Source organism: Rhinopithecus roxellana, chromosome 1, assembly GCF_007565055.1.
Source record: "Rhinopithecus roxellana isolate Shanxi Qingling chromosome 1, ASM756505v1, whole genome shotgun sequence".
Lineage (NCBI taxonomy): Eukaryota > Metazoa > Chordata > Mammalia > Primates > Cercopithecidae > Rhinopithecus > Rhinopithecus roxellana.
This window is the reverse complement of record NC_044549.1, coordinates 201,728,188-201,741,552: the sequence shown is the minus strand read 5'-3', so window position 1 is coordinate 201,741,552 and position 13,365 is coordinate 201,728,188. Positions and strand designations below refer to the sequence as shown.

Here is a 13,365-nt window from a genome sequence, read left to right as displayed (position 1 = left end):
TTCAAGCAATTCTCCTGCTTCAGCCTCCCAAGTACCTGGGATTACAGGCACTTGCCATCATTCTCGGATAATTTTTGTATTTTTAGTAGAGGCAGGGTTTCACCATGTTGGTCAGGGTGGTCTGGAACTCCTGACCTCAAGTGATCCACCCGCCTCGGCCTCCCAGAGTGCTGGGATTACAAGCGTGAGCCACCGCGCCCGGCCTCAATATTTCTTATTTAACCAAATATATCCCAACTGTCATCAATTTTGTTATAATTAATTATCTCACTTGTAACCATTTAAAAATGATTTTTTTTTTTTTTTTGGTACTAAGTCTAGGAAATCTGGTGTGTGTGCACTGTACACTTACAGCACATCTCAACTTGGGCCAGCCACGTTTCAGAGTTCACTAGCCACATGCGGCTCCAGGAAGCGGAGCCCTGCAGAGGACCTGTGGCGTCCTCCCGCTTCACTAAAAGTTCCTTCCAGAGCCCAGCTGGCCCGCGACCTAGGCTCCGCCCCGCGCCCCTCCCAGGTTACATCACAGAGCCCACAGGCCCCACCCTCTGGTGGCCTGGCCCGCGTGCGCGCCCACTCTCGCACTCTGCCCGCTCCAGGGGACCAAACTCTGAGAGACAGCGACGGCCATCATAGAACAGCGGAGGCAATCGATCGGCCTGCCGTCAGCTTCGGCATTCGCAAGCCGCAGGCAAGAAGCTCCCCCGCAACGGCCCGCGGCTCGCGCAGCTCTGCAGAGAGAGCGTGGCGGCAAGGCCAACACCCATTGGTCCGCCATAGCCCTCCGCCCTCCCCCTCGCCACGGTTATTGGCCGGAGCGGGGGCGCCCGCCGGGTAGGCGGTGGCGGCGTCCCTCCCTTGCGCCCGCCCTCAAGAGGGCGACGAGGAAGCGGCCGCCTCCCTGCGCCCCGCCTCTCCTGCTCGCTCGCTGGCTCCCGGCTCCTCCCGACGTCTCCCAGCTCCTCCACGGCTCTTCCCGGCGCTCTCCTGGCTCCCTCCTGCTCCGGCTCCGTCTCGGCGGCGGCGGGTAGGTGCAGCCGCAGGCCGGGTCCGATTGGAGGGGCGGCCTCCTCACTCTCCCGGGGATGCCCGAGCCTTGTCCCGCGGCAGCCCGGTACCCCACGGGGCCGCCCGAGGCGTGGAAGGGCGGTGGCCGCCGGCCTGCGAGACGCGGGGGCGTCCTAGGGAGGGGGCCAGGCGGGGGGGCCGGCGGCCGTGACCTTGGAGTCTTTGAGGCGCGATCTGGGGGGTCCTTGGAGTGAGGGGGGCTGAGAGGTCCAGTTTTGAGGGTCGGGGCGGTGGGGCCAAGCGACTTGCCTCGGGCTCTGGATGGGGCTGAGCCGCGGAGCGAGGGTCGGCCACAGTCTGGGACCTTGGGTGGGGTTCGGGGATGTAGGAGAACTCAGGGGTGGTTTTCTGAGGCTTTATGGGGGTCAGTTGATGTGAGGCTGAATTCAGCCTTAGTGTGTCCAGTTAGGGGTTATGGGTGGGGCTGAGGGGTGGTCTGGAGAACCGGGCCCTAGGCGGGGCTCTTCCCGCATGCAAAGGCCCCGGCACTGTGTGGGGACTAAAGCATGTATCTGGCAGTGGGAGTGCGAAGGGGTCGCATAGGGTGGGGGTGGGGAGGGTACAGGGACTAGGAGGGGCAGTTGGAAACATTACCCAGAACAGAGATTGGGATTTAGCACATGGAACAAGTTCTCTGCCGGTGTGAGGTCCCTTTGGTGAAATTGTCCTGTGGAGGAGATGTGAGAGTTTCGCTTTACTTCCAGGAACGAGTAAATTAAATTCATTTGCCGTTTTGGGGAGGAGGCAGTGATTGATTACCTTTAGGTTTGTGCTTTAGGACCCAAACTCGGATGAAATACGTGCTTCTCGGGAAGGTTAGTGTTACCCAGCTTTCTACTGGAAACCCCCTTTTCTCTTTTGCCTTCTCTGGTCCTGTTACAGCATTGCTCCCCAGGGCCTCTCAATTCTCTCTCCCTGGCTGCATAGTATTGCAGCGTTTCTTGCAGTGTGTGTGTATGTGTGTGTGTGTATGTGTGCGTGTGCGCGCGTCTCCCGCCCATTTCCCTGCTGCTGTGCTTTTGGCAACTGCCTCTGCTCTTTCCCAGGGATGGTTGTGGCATTGCATCAGGGGATATTTGTGCTTGTAATTTGCTCACTCAGCCCAGGAGGAGGGAGAATAGTATGCTGTAGAGATGGGGGGCGGGGGCAGGGTGCCGTCAGCTTGGCTGGGTAGACAGAGAAATGGGTGTGGTGAGGGAATACAGCTGCTCTAGGCCTGTAGGGTAACACTGCCCAGTCATCAGCGCAAAGAGATTCAAAGAGCACCAGCAGCAGCTATTTTTATAAATCAATCCTGAATCCAAGCTGAGCACATGGATTTAGAGTGAACAGTTGTCATGCTCTATTACAAGCTGGGTGTTTGGTAGACAACATTAGAGTTGCTAAGCAGGAGACTCCCATCTGTACTGTGCAGTGTGTACTTTACTTGCAACTTTTAAACTTTACTTTTCTCAACTCCATAGATTGGGACATCTCTCTTCAAACTGTGTCTTTTAAATTGACGTAGTTTGCTGATCTGTACTACTTCTTTTCAAATGAAATATTTTCACCTCAGTTATACACTTCCTTTCAAATTTAGCTTCAAAATAATGAAGCTGTCACTTTTTGAGCACTTGCCATCTCCCAGTCATTAGCTGTATTTATTAACAGATGAGGAAATTGAGACTGATGGGAATAAGGGGTCACACAGATAGTTAAGTGGCGAAAGTGGTATCCAACCAAACCAAGGTCTCTCCAACCCCCACATAGTAGTTCAGAAACTTCAGAATTTTGGCTTACATTGGGATGATTCAAGTGGTTGGAATTTATTCATGCAAAGTAACAAACTCACCAGAGACTGATAAACCAGATACCGGTTAATGTATGTTGGAAGCATTAAGTGCCATGTGCACAATTGGATTTAATTATCCACTGACCAGGACACCTCCATTGTTCTGGGCTGCCTAATCAGTAATAAAAAGGTAGTTGATTATAGAATTGGAAAGGCACTAGATAGTCTTAGTGGGTATTTTTTAAATTTTAATTTTATTTATTCAATTACCTATTTTTGAGACAGGGTCTTGCTCTGTCGCCCAGGCTGGACAGTGGCAGGATCTCGGCTCACTGCAGTCTCCACCTCCTGAGTTCAAGCAGTTCTCCTGCCACAGCCTCACGAGTAGCTGGAATTACAGGCATGTGCCACCACACCCGGCTGATTTTTGTATTTTTAGTAGAGACGGAGTTTTGCCATGTTGGCCAGACTGGTCTCAAACTCTTGACCTCAAGTGATCTGCCTGCTTTGACCTCCCAAAGTGCTGGGATTACAGGTGCAAGCCGCCATGCCCGGCCATTTATTTTTATTTTATTCTATTTTATTTTTTGAGATGGAGTCTTACTGTGTCATCTAGGCTGGAGTGCGGTGGCATGATCTTGGCTCACTGCAACCTCTGCCTCCCAGTTTCAAGCGATTCTTCTGCCTCAGCCTCCTGAATAATAGCTGGGATTATAGGTACCCACCACCACGCCTGGCTAATTTGTGTGTGTGTGTGTGTGTGTGTATATATATATTTTTTTTTTTTTTTTTTTGAGATGGGGTCTCACTCAGTTGCCCAGGCTGGAGTGCCAGTGGCGCGATCTCGGCTCACTGCAACCTCTGCCTCCTGGGTTCAAGCGATTCTTCTGCCTCAGCCTCCTGAGGAGCTGAAACTACAGGCACGTGCCACCACACCTGGCTAATTTTTTGTATTTTTAGTAGAGACAGGGTTTTACTGTGTTAGGGTGGTCTCGATCTCCTGACCTTGTGTTCCGCCTGCCTTGGCCTCCCAAAGTACTGGGATTACAGGCGTGAGCCACCGCGCCTGGCTATTTTTTGAAATTTTAGTAGAGATGGGGTGTCACCTTGTTGGCCAGGCTGGTCTTGAACTCCTGACCTCAGATGATCCACCTGCCTGGGCCTCCCAGAGTGTTGGGATTACAGGCGTGAGCCATCATGCCTGGCTCTATGGGTGTTTTAATCAAGGAACAAAAGTCTAGTGAGTCTCCCTTTCCCCAATGTAAAAACACAGTGTTGGAGAGTGTCTTAACACGTTTTCCTACTCTGTCCCACTTGTTTTTAAAGTTGTCTCTTCAAATATTTGTCATTCCAGCATCCCTTTGTTACAATTTTCAAATTTACAAATACATTTATATTACCTATTTAAAAGTTATTCTCCATTGTTTCCTGACAGTGAAGGAAGCACCTGGATTTTCTTATATATAGGCGGCTTAGCTTTAGTCAGAGAGTAGGTTCTTCCTGATCTCACAGTATCTTGTTCTTTCCTAATCTTGTTTCTGAATGTGGTGATCAATCCTTTTGCTCTGTAAACTTCTGCTTTTGACAGTTAAAATTTTTGGAATCACTTTGCTTTTTTTTTTTTTTTTTTTTTTTTTAAGATTAAGCGTGAGTAGTTGCTATGTAGCTTTTAGATTTCCTTAAGATGTGAGAAAATCTGAGAGGAACATTTTTACCCACTGGAAGGCATCTTGGCGGTTCATTTATATAGTCAATTTGAAAAGGAAACCAAGTAAATTTCACTGATTTCACTTTGTCTTTCTAAGCAGCACTTTTAGAACCGGGTTATTGTAGACTTACTGCTAGGAGTGAGTGGGTTGAGGACAGTTAAGGTTAAGGTTAAGAAGGGGGATGGTAGGGCTCGGTGGCTCATGCCTGTAATTCCAGCATTTTGGGAGCCTGAGGTAGAGGATTGCTTGAGGCCAGAAGTTTGACACTAGCCTGAATAACATAGTGAGACCCTGTCTCCATTCAAAAAAAAAAAAAAAATAGTCCCCAGATAATTTTAGTGTACAGCAAAATAACAAAAACAACAACTTAGCTAGGTGTGGTGGCATGTGTCTATAGTCCCAGCTACTCTGGAGGCTGGGGTGGGAGGATCACTTGAGCCCAGGAGTTCAAGGCTCCAGTGCTATGATTGTGCCACTGCACTTCAGCCTTGCTAAAAGAGCCAGACCTGCTCACCCCTGCAAAAAAGAAAGGGGTAATAAAGCACACTGATATACATAGGGGATCATATTCATCATACTCATCTACCATTTTAGAGCTCCTAGGCCAGTCTTTCAATGCAGACCTTATGGTAAACTCTTTTGGATGTCATTAACATTTTAAGCTTGAAAGTCAACACAATTACTTTTGTGAGTCATTTTCTTTTTTTTTTTTTTTTTTAGAGATGGGGTCTTGTTCTGTCAGCACAGTGGGGAGATCATAGCTCACTGCAGCCTTGAGCTTCTGGCCTCAAGTGATCCTCCTGCCTCAGCCTCCCCAGTGGTTCAGACTGTGGATGTGCGCCATCACACTTGGCTAACTTTTGTGATTCTTACTTTTTTTTTTTTTTTTTTTTTTTTTTGAGACTGAGTCTAGCTGTATTGCCTAGGCTTGAGTGCAGTGGTGCGATCTCAGCTCACCGCAACCTCCACCTCCTGGGTTCAAGCAGTTCTCCTGCCTCAGCCTCCTGAGTAGCTGGGATTACAGGTGCTGGCCTCTGCAACCAGCTGTTGTGATTCTTTATAGGTTAAAAAAGTTAATCTTCTTGGCTTGGGCATGATGGCTCATGCCTATAATCCCAACACTTTGGGAGGCCGAGGCAGGGGGATCACTTGAGGTCAGGAGTTCAAGACCAGCCTGGCCAACATGGTGAAACCTTATCTCTACTAAAATACAAAAATTAGCTGGCATGGTGGCAAGCACCTGTAATCCCAGCTACTGGAGAGGCTGACAGGAGAATCGCTTGAATCTGGGAGGCACAGGTTGGAGGGAGCCAAGATTGCGCCACTGCACTGTAGCCTGGGTGACGAGAGTGAAACTCCATCTCAAAAAAAAAAAAAAGCTAATCTTACTGTAAACATTTTATTAGTTTGCATATACTTCAATATCTTTAAAAAATTTATTTATGCTGGGCGCCGTGGCTCATGCCTGTAATCCCAGTACTTTGGGAGGCTGAGGTGGGTGGAGCAAGAGGTCAGGAGTTTGAGACCAGCCTGGCCAACGTGGTGAAGCCCCGTCTCTACTAAAAATAAAAAATTAGCTGAGCGTGGTGGTGGGCGCCTGTAATCCTAGCTACTCTGGAGGCTGAGGCAGGAGAATCGCTTGAACCCAGGAGGCAGAGGTTGCAGTGAGCCGAGACTGCACCATTGTACTCCAGCCTGGGTGACAGCGAGACTCCGTCTCAAAAAAAAAAATGTTTATTTATAACTTCCCTTCCTTCTTTTTATATGGAAAATAGTTTAAAACTCAGTTTAAATAATTTTAGATTTACAGAAGAGTTGTAAACGTAGTACAGACTTTCTATATACATTCTATATGCATTCCACTTCTCTTAGTGGTAACATTTTGTATAACCTGATACCCTTATCAAAATTAAGAAATTAGCATTAATGGAATATTATTGACCAAACTACAGACTTTCCTTTGGTTTTCCTGTGTTTTCCAGTGATGTCCTATTCCTGTTACAGGATCCAATCCAGGATACTACATTGCATTTAAATGTAATGTTTCTTTAGTTTCTTCCAATAGGTGACAGTTTCTTAGTCTCTCCTTCCCTATCTTTCCTTGACATCTTTAAAGATGAGTGGTCATGTATTTGTAGAATGGTTCTCATTTTGGGTTTCCTGGTATTTTCTCATGATTAGCCTGAGGTTATGCATTTTGGGGAAGCATACCATAGACATGGTTTACCCTTCTTGTCACATCATATCTGGGGATACCTGATATCAACATGACTCATTACTGGTTACCTTTTTTTTTTTTTTTGAGACAAGGTCTTGCTCTCTTGCCCAGGCTAGAGTGCAGTGGCATGATCTTGGCTCATGGCAACCTCTGCCTACCCAATTCAAGTGATTATTGTGCCTTAGCCTCCAGAGTAGCTGCGATCACAGGCACGTGCCACCATGCCTGACTCATTTTTGTATTTTTAGTAAAGGCGGGGTTTTGCCACGTTGCCCAGGCTGGTCTTGAACTCCTATCCTCAAGCAGTCCACCCGCCTCATCCTGCGAAAATGCTAGGATTGCAGGCATGAGCCACTGTGCCTTGTTAACTTTGGTAACTTGATTAAAGTGATGTTCTGTACTGTAAAGGAACTATTTTTCTGCTTTTTAATTTTACTTGATAGAACCTAGAAATGAGTCACCAAGTCATATCCATACTCCAGGGGAAGGGAATTAAGCTCCAACCCCTGAAGGGAGGAGTGTGGAAGAATTTGTGGGCATGTTAAAATTCCCAAAGTAATTAGTTAATATTTTGGGGAAGATAACTGTGAGGTTATACAGAGATCTTATTTCTCCTTAAAAATTTCCTCTACTTATTTTAGCATTCATTAGTGAGTCTTACCTGTGGCAGCACTGATTATATTGTTCTGTTGGTTTTCTATTTTTCTAATTCTTTCTACTTTTTTTTTTTTTTTGAGACGGAGTCTCGCTCTGTCGCCCGGGCTGGAGTGCAGTGGCCGGATCTCAGCTCACTGCAAGCTCTGCCTCGCCGGTTTACGCCATTCTCCTGCCTCAGCCTCCCGAGTAGCTGGGACTACAGGCGCCCGCCACCTCGCCCGGCTAGTTTTTTGTATTTTTTAGTAGAGATGGGGTTTCCCTGTGTTAGCCAGGATGGTCTCAATCTCCTGACCTCGTGATCCGCCCGTCTCGGCCTCCCAAAGTGCTGGGATTACAGGTGTGAGCCACCGCGCCTGGCCATTCTTTCTACTTTTATGATTTGGAGTCCTTTTGTAAGGAAGATTTATGCCTCCTCCATTTATTTATTAAATCATTTGTATCAATATGGACCCGTGAATTTTTTTTATTTGCTTGTAATCCAGTACTATATTTTGTTGCTCAAGTTGTTCCAGCTTTGGCCATTTTAACATTGGCACCATGTTCTTTTGAAATACCCTTCCCTACGTTTCTTTGTCTTTTAGCACTTTTGTAGTTTCTGGCACTGTAAGATGCTCCAGTCTCATCTTATACTTTCTCTGTCCCGACCCTAAAATCAGCCATTTCTCCAAGGTGTCCTGGTTTCTAAATGAGCTTGATGTACTCATCACTGCTAGGGTATCACTACTTCTAGGCCCTCTCAGGGGATAGTTAGGAAATAATATGTATGTATACCGACCCACACATATCTTCGTTTACTTCTGTCTGTATGTAAGTATAAACATGAGTTTATACTGATATCTCTGATGCTAATCCAGCACCACAGAGTTCATTCTAGTATTCTCTTCCTTGCTTAACTTCTTTCTCTGACTGAGAAATTTGGCTGATTTAATGAATAACATATGTGGATTTTTTCAACTCTAGTATATGTATGAAGTAAAAAATACAGTCTTAATTGTCATATAAAGTAAATTTCCAAAGCATTTTGCAGTTATTAACCAATTTATTTATTTATTTTTTTGAGACGGAGTCTTGCTGTGCTGCCCAGGCTGGAGTGCAGTGGCCGGATCTCAGCTCACTGCAAGCTCCGCCTCCCGGGTTTACGCCATTCTCCTGCCTCAGCCTCCCGAGTACCTGGGACTACAGGCGCCCGCCTCGTCGCCTGGCTAGTTTTTTGTATTTTTAAGTAGAGACAGAGTTTCACCGTATTAGCCAGGATGGTCTCGATCTCCTGACCTCGTGATCCGCCCGTCTCGGCCTCCCAAAGTGCTGGGATTACAGGCTTGAGCCACCGCGCCCGGCCGGGTTGCATTTTTTTAGCTATTATGAATAATGCTCTGTGAAGATTCAGATATGTTTTTGTATGGACATTTATTTTTGTGTAGATACCTAGAAGGAGAATTGCTTGGTTATATGTTAATTGTGTTTAACCTTTTAAAAAATTATTTATCACCAGACGTGGTGGCTCATGCCTGTAATCCTAGCACTTTGGGGGTCCGAGGAAGGTGGATCGCTTGAGCCCAGCAATTCAAGACCAGCGTGGAGCAATATGGTGAGACCCTGTCTCTATTAAAAAAAAAAAATTAAAACCCGAAAATTATTTTTTTCTTTTCTTTTTTTTTTGTTTTTTGAGAAAGATCTTCCTCTGTCACTCAGGCTGGAGTGCAGTGGTGTGATCATGATTCATTGCAGCCTTGACCTCCAGGGCTCAGGTGATTCTCCCACTTCAGCCTCCTGGGTAGCTGGCATTGTAGATGTGTGCCACCACACATGGATAATTAAAAAAACAATTCTAATTAGAGATGGTGGTCTCCTTATGTTGCCCAGGCTAGTCTTGAACTCCTAGACTTGCTTGGCCTCCCAAAGTGCTGGTATTACAGGTGTGAGTCACCGTACCTGGCTGATAGTATCTTTTGAAACACAAAAGTTTTAAATTTTGATGAAGTCCAGTTTATCTAGTTTTTTCTTGGTTGCCTGTGGTATAGGTGTCACATCTAAGAAGCTGTTGTCTAATTTAAGGTGATAAAGATTTCTCTCTCTCTTTCTTTCGTTTTTTCTTTTGTTTGTGCTTTCATTCGTTCGTTCGTTCTTCTTTCTGAGACAGGGTCTCTCTCTGTTTTCCAGGCTGGAGTGCAGTGACACGATCTTTGCTCACTGCAGCCTCCACCTCTCAGGCTCAAGCTATCCTCCCACCTCAGCCTCCGGAGTAGGTAGGACTCCAGGCGTGAACCATGATGCTTGGCTAATTTTGGTTTATTTTTGTAGAGATGTAACTTTTTTTTTTTTTTTTTTAAGACAGAGTCTCGCTCTGTTGCCCGGGCTGGAGTGCAGTGGCGTGATCTCTGCTCACTGTAAGCTCCACCTCCTGGGTTCATGCCATTCTCCTGCCTCAGCCTCCCGAGTAGCTGGGACTACAGGGGCCCGCCACCATGCCCGGCTAATTTTTTTGTGTGTTTTTAGTAGAGACGGGGTTTCACCATGTTAGCCAGAATGGTCTCAATTTCTTGACCTTGTGATCTGCCCACTTCGGCCTCCCAAAGTGCTAGAATTACAGGCCTGAGCCACATGCCCGGCCGAGATGTGGTCTTACTGTGTTGTCCAGGCTGATCTCAAACTCCTGGACTCAAGTTATCCACTTTCTTTGCCTCCCAAAATGCTGGGATTATAGGTGTACTTTGTTTCTTTAAAGAATTTTACAGTTTTAGCTGTTATATTTAGTTTTTTTAAAAATCAATTTCAAATTAATTTTTATACATGATGTGTGAGGTAGGAGTCCAAAACCTTTTTCTTTTTATTTTTTTTCTTTTGAGATGGAGTTTCCCTCTGTTGCCCAGGCTGAAGTGCAGTGACGTGATCTTGGCTCACTGCAACCTCCACCTCCCAGGTTCAAGTGATTCTCCTGCCTCAGCCTCCTGAGTAGCTGGAATTACAGGCATCCGCCACCACGCCCAGCTAATTTTTGTATTTTTTTTTTTTTTTTTTTTGAGACGGAGTCTCACTCTGTCACCGGGGCTGGAGTGCAGTGGCCGGATCTCAGCTCACTGCAAGCTCCGCCTCCCGGGTTCACGCCATTCTCCTGCCTCAGCCTCCTGAGTAGCTGGGACTACAGGCGCCCGCCACCTTGCCCGGCTAGTTTTTTGTATTTTTTAGTAGAGACGGGGTTTCACCGTGTTAGCCAGGATGGTCTCGATCTCCTGACCTTGTGATCCGCCCGTCTCGGCCTCCCAAAGTGCTGGGATTACAGGCTTGAGCCACCGCGCCCGGCCAATTTTTGTATTTTTAGCAGAGACTGAGGTTTCACCATGTTGGCCAGGCTGGTCTTAAACTCCTGACCTCAGGTGATTCACTCGCCTTAGCCTCCCGAAGTGCTGGGATTACAGATGTGAACCACTGCACCTGGCCCAAAATCTTTTTCTTTTTCTTTTTGGTGTGTGGATATCTAGTTGTCCTTAAACCAGTTGTTGAAAAGACTTTTCTTTTTTCATTGAATTGTGTATTATCTTAGCCATCCATGTTTTGAGTCAATTGACCATAAAGGTATGGGCTTATTTCTGGACTTTCTTTTTTGAGACAGGGACTTGCTCCGTTGCCCAGGCTGGAGTGCAGTGGTGTGATCTCGGTTCACTGCAACCTCTGCCTTCCAGGTTCAAGCAGTTCTCCTGTCTCAGTCTCCCAGTGGCTGGGATTACAGGTGTGTGCCACCACACCCAGCTAATTTTTGTATTTTTAGTAGAGACAGGGTTTCACCATTTTGGCCAGACTGGTCTTGAACTCCTGACCTCAAGTGATCCACCCGCCTTGGCCTCCCATAGTATTGGGATTACAGGTGTGAGCCACCGTGCCCGGCCTGGACTTTCAATTCTGTTCCATTGGTGTATGTCTATGCCAGTACCGCCATGCTTTCTTTCTTTTATTTTCGCCCTGTGGTACTACTATCTGCATAAATATGCTGTCTTGATTAATGTACTTTTGTAATATGTTTTGAAATTAGGAAGTGTGAGTTTTCTAATTTTGTTCTTTTCAAGATTGTTTTGGCTATTCTGGATCCTTGGCATTTCCGTTTGAGCTTTAGAATCAACTTGGCAACTTTTGCAGAAAAGGCAGTTGGAATTTTGATAGGGAATGCCTTGAATCTGTAGATCAATTTAGAGAGTGTTGCTATCTTAACAATGTTAGATCTTCCACTTCATGAACGTGGGATGCCTTTCCATTTGTTTAATGTCTTTATTTCAAGAATATTTTGTAGGCTGAGTGTGGTGGTGGCTCACACCTGTAATCCCAGCCCTTTGGGAGGCTGAGGTGAGAGGATTGCTTGAGCCCAGGAGTTTGAGACCAGTCTGGCTGACATAGCGAGACCCCATCCTTAACACCAGTCTGGCTGACATAGCGAGACCCCATCTCTTAACACACACACACACACACACACACACACACACACACACACACACACACACAGTTAGCTGGGTGTGGTAGCTACTCATCAGGGTGAGGATGAGGTGGGAGGATCCCTTGAGCCCAGGAAGTTGATCTGTGATCCTGCCATTGCTTGGGCAACAGAGTGAGCCTCTGTCTCAAAAAAAAAAAAAAAAAAGAAAAAACAAAACAAAACAAAAAACAACCTGTGTGTGTATATATATAAAATATATTTTGTAGTTTTTAGTGTACAAGTCTTTTACTTTAAATTTATTCCTGAGTATTTTGTTATTTTGATGCTATTGAAAATGGAATTATTTTCTTCATTTTGTGTTGTTGATTGCTGGTAATATAGAAATATAACATTTTTATAGATCTGGTATTCTGTGGCCTTGCTGAACTTTTTTTCTTCTTCTTTTTTTTTGCGATGGAGTTTCACTCTTGTCGCCCAGACTGGAGTGCAAGGGCACGATCTCGGCTCTCTGCAACCTCCGCCTCCTGGGTTCAAGCGATTCTCCTGCCTCAGCCTCCCGAGTAGCTGGGATTACAGGCATGTGCCACCATGCCTGGTTAATTTTGTATTTTTAATAGAGATGGGGTTTCTCCATCCTAGTCAGGCTGGTCTCGAACTCCCGACCTCAGGTGATCCCACCCGCCCCAGCTTCCCAGAGTGCTGGGATTATGGGCATGAGCCACTGCGCCTGGCTGAACTTGTTTACTAATGCTAATTGTGTGTGTGTGTGTGTGCGCGCGCGCGTGTGTATGTATGTATGTGTATATTCTTTTGGATTTCCATATTGTTTTTAAATTATTATTATTTTTTGAGCTGGAGTCTCACTGTTGCCCAGGCTGGAGTGCAGTGGCACAATCTCTGCTCACTGCAACCTCTGCTTCCCAGGTTCAAGCCATTCTCCTGCCTCAGCCTCCTGAGTAGGTGGGATTACAGGCATGTGCCACCATGCCCAGCTAATTTTAGTATTTTTAGTAGACAGGGTTTCACCGTGTTGGCCAGGCTTGTCTCTAACTCCTGACCTCAAGTGATCCACCAGCTTCAGCCTCCCAAAATGCTGGGATTACAGGCGTGAGCCACCGCACTTGGCCTAAAATTAAATATATCTTGCCACTGGACTGAGAAACCCTTGAAGTCAGAGACTGTACTTCATTTCTTGTTTCTCTTTCTCTACTGGCAAATCTGTGTTCAATTTATGCTGCAGTCAGGTGCTATAGTAGTGGGACTTAGGGGAGCATAATGCCACTAATGACTTGGAAAATGGCACAGAAAGGAAGTGGGGCATTGTAAAACTATTTTTACCTATTATAAAATGCTTCCTGAGGTCCAGGAAAGGCAATTCTCACATTTGTCTCTGCTCTTCTATACCTCTTGCCCCTAATTATCCTTTGTTTCTGGAACTCAGAATACTAAGGATCATGAAGTTAGGTGTTTAAGGATAGGAACATTAATTTGAGTTTATATATTATTTCCCTAGGGAAAT

The 13,365-nt window shown here is 46.1% G+C and overlaps 1 protein-coding gene across 5 annotated transcripts in view; it reads left to right on the top strand.

The window, feature by feature from the left end:
- Window positions 1-543: 543 nt before the first annotated feature.
- The window catches only part of MAP4 (microtubule associated protein 4), a 228,598-nt gene continuing 215,776 nt past the window's right edge, over window positions 544-13,365 (top strand). For all 5 annotated transcript variants that reach the window (XM_010374739.2, XM_030936494.1, XM_010374729.2 and 2 more), the window contains exon 1: window positions 544-1,027. The gene's annotated coding sequence lies outside the window, so the exon portion shown is untranslated. The remainder of the gene's footprint in view (window positions 1,028-13,365) is intronic.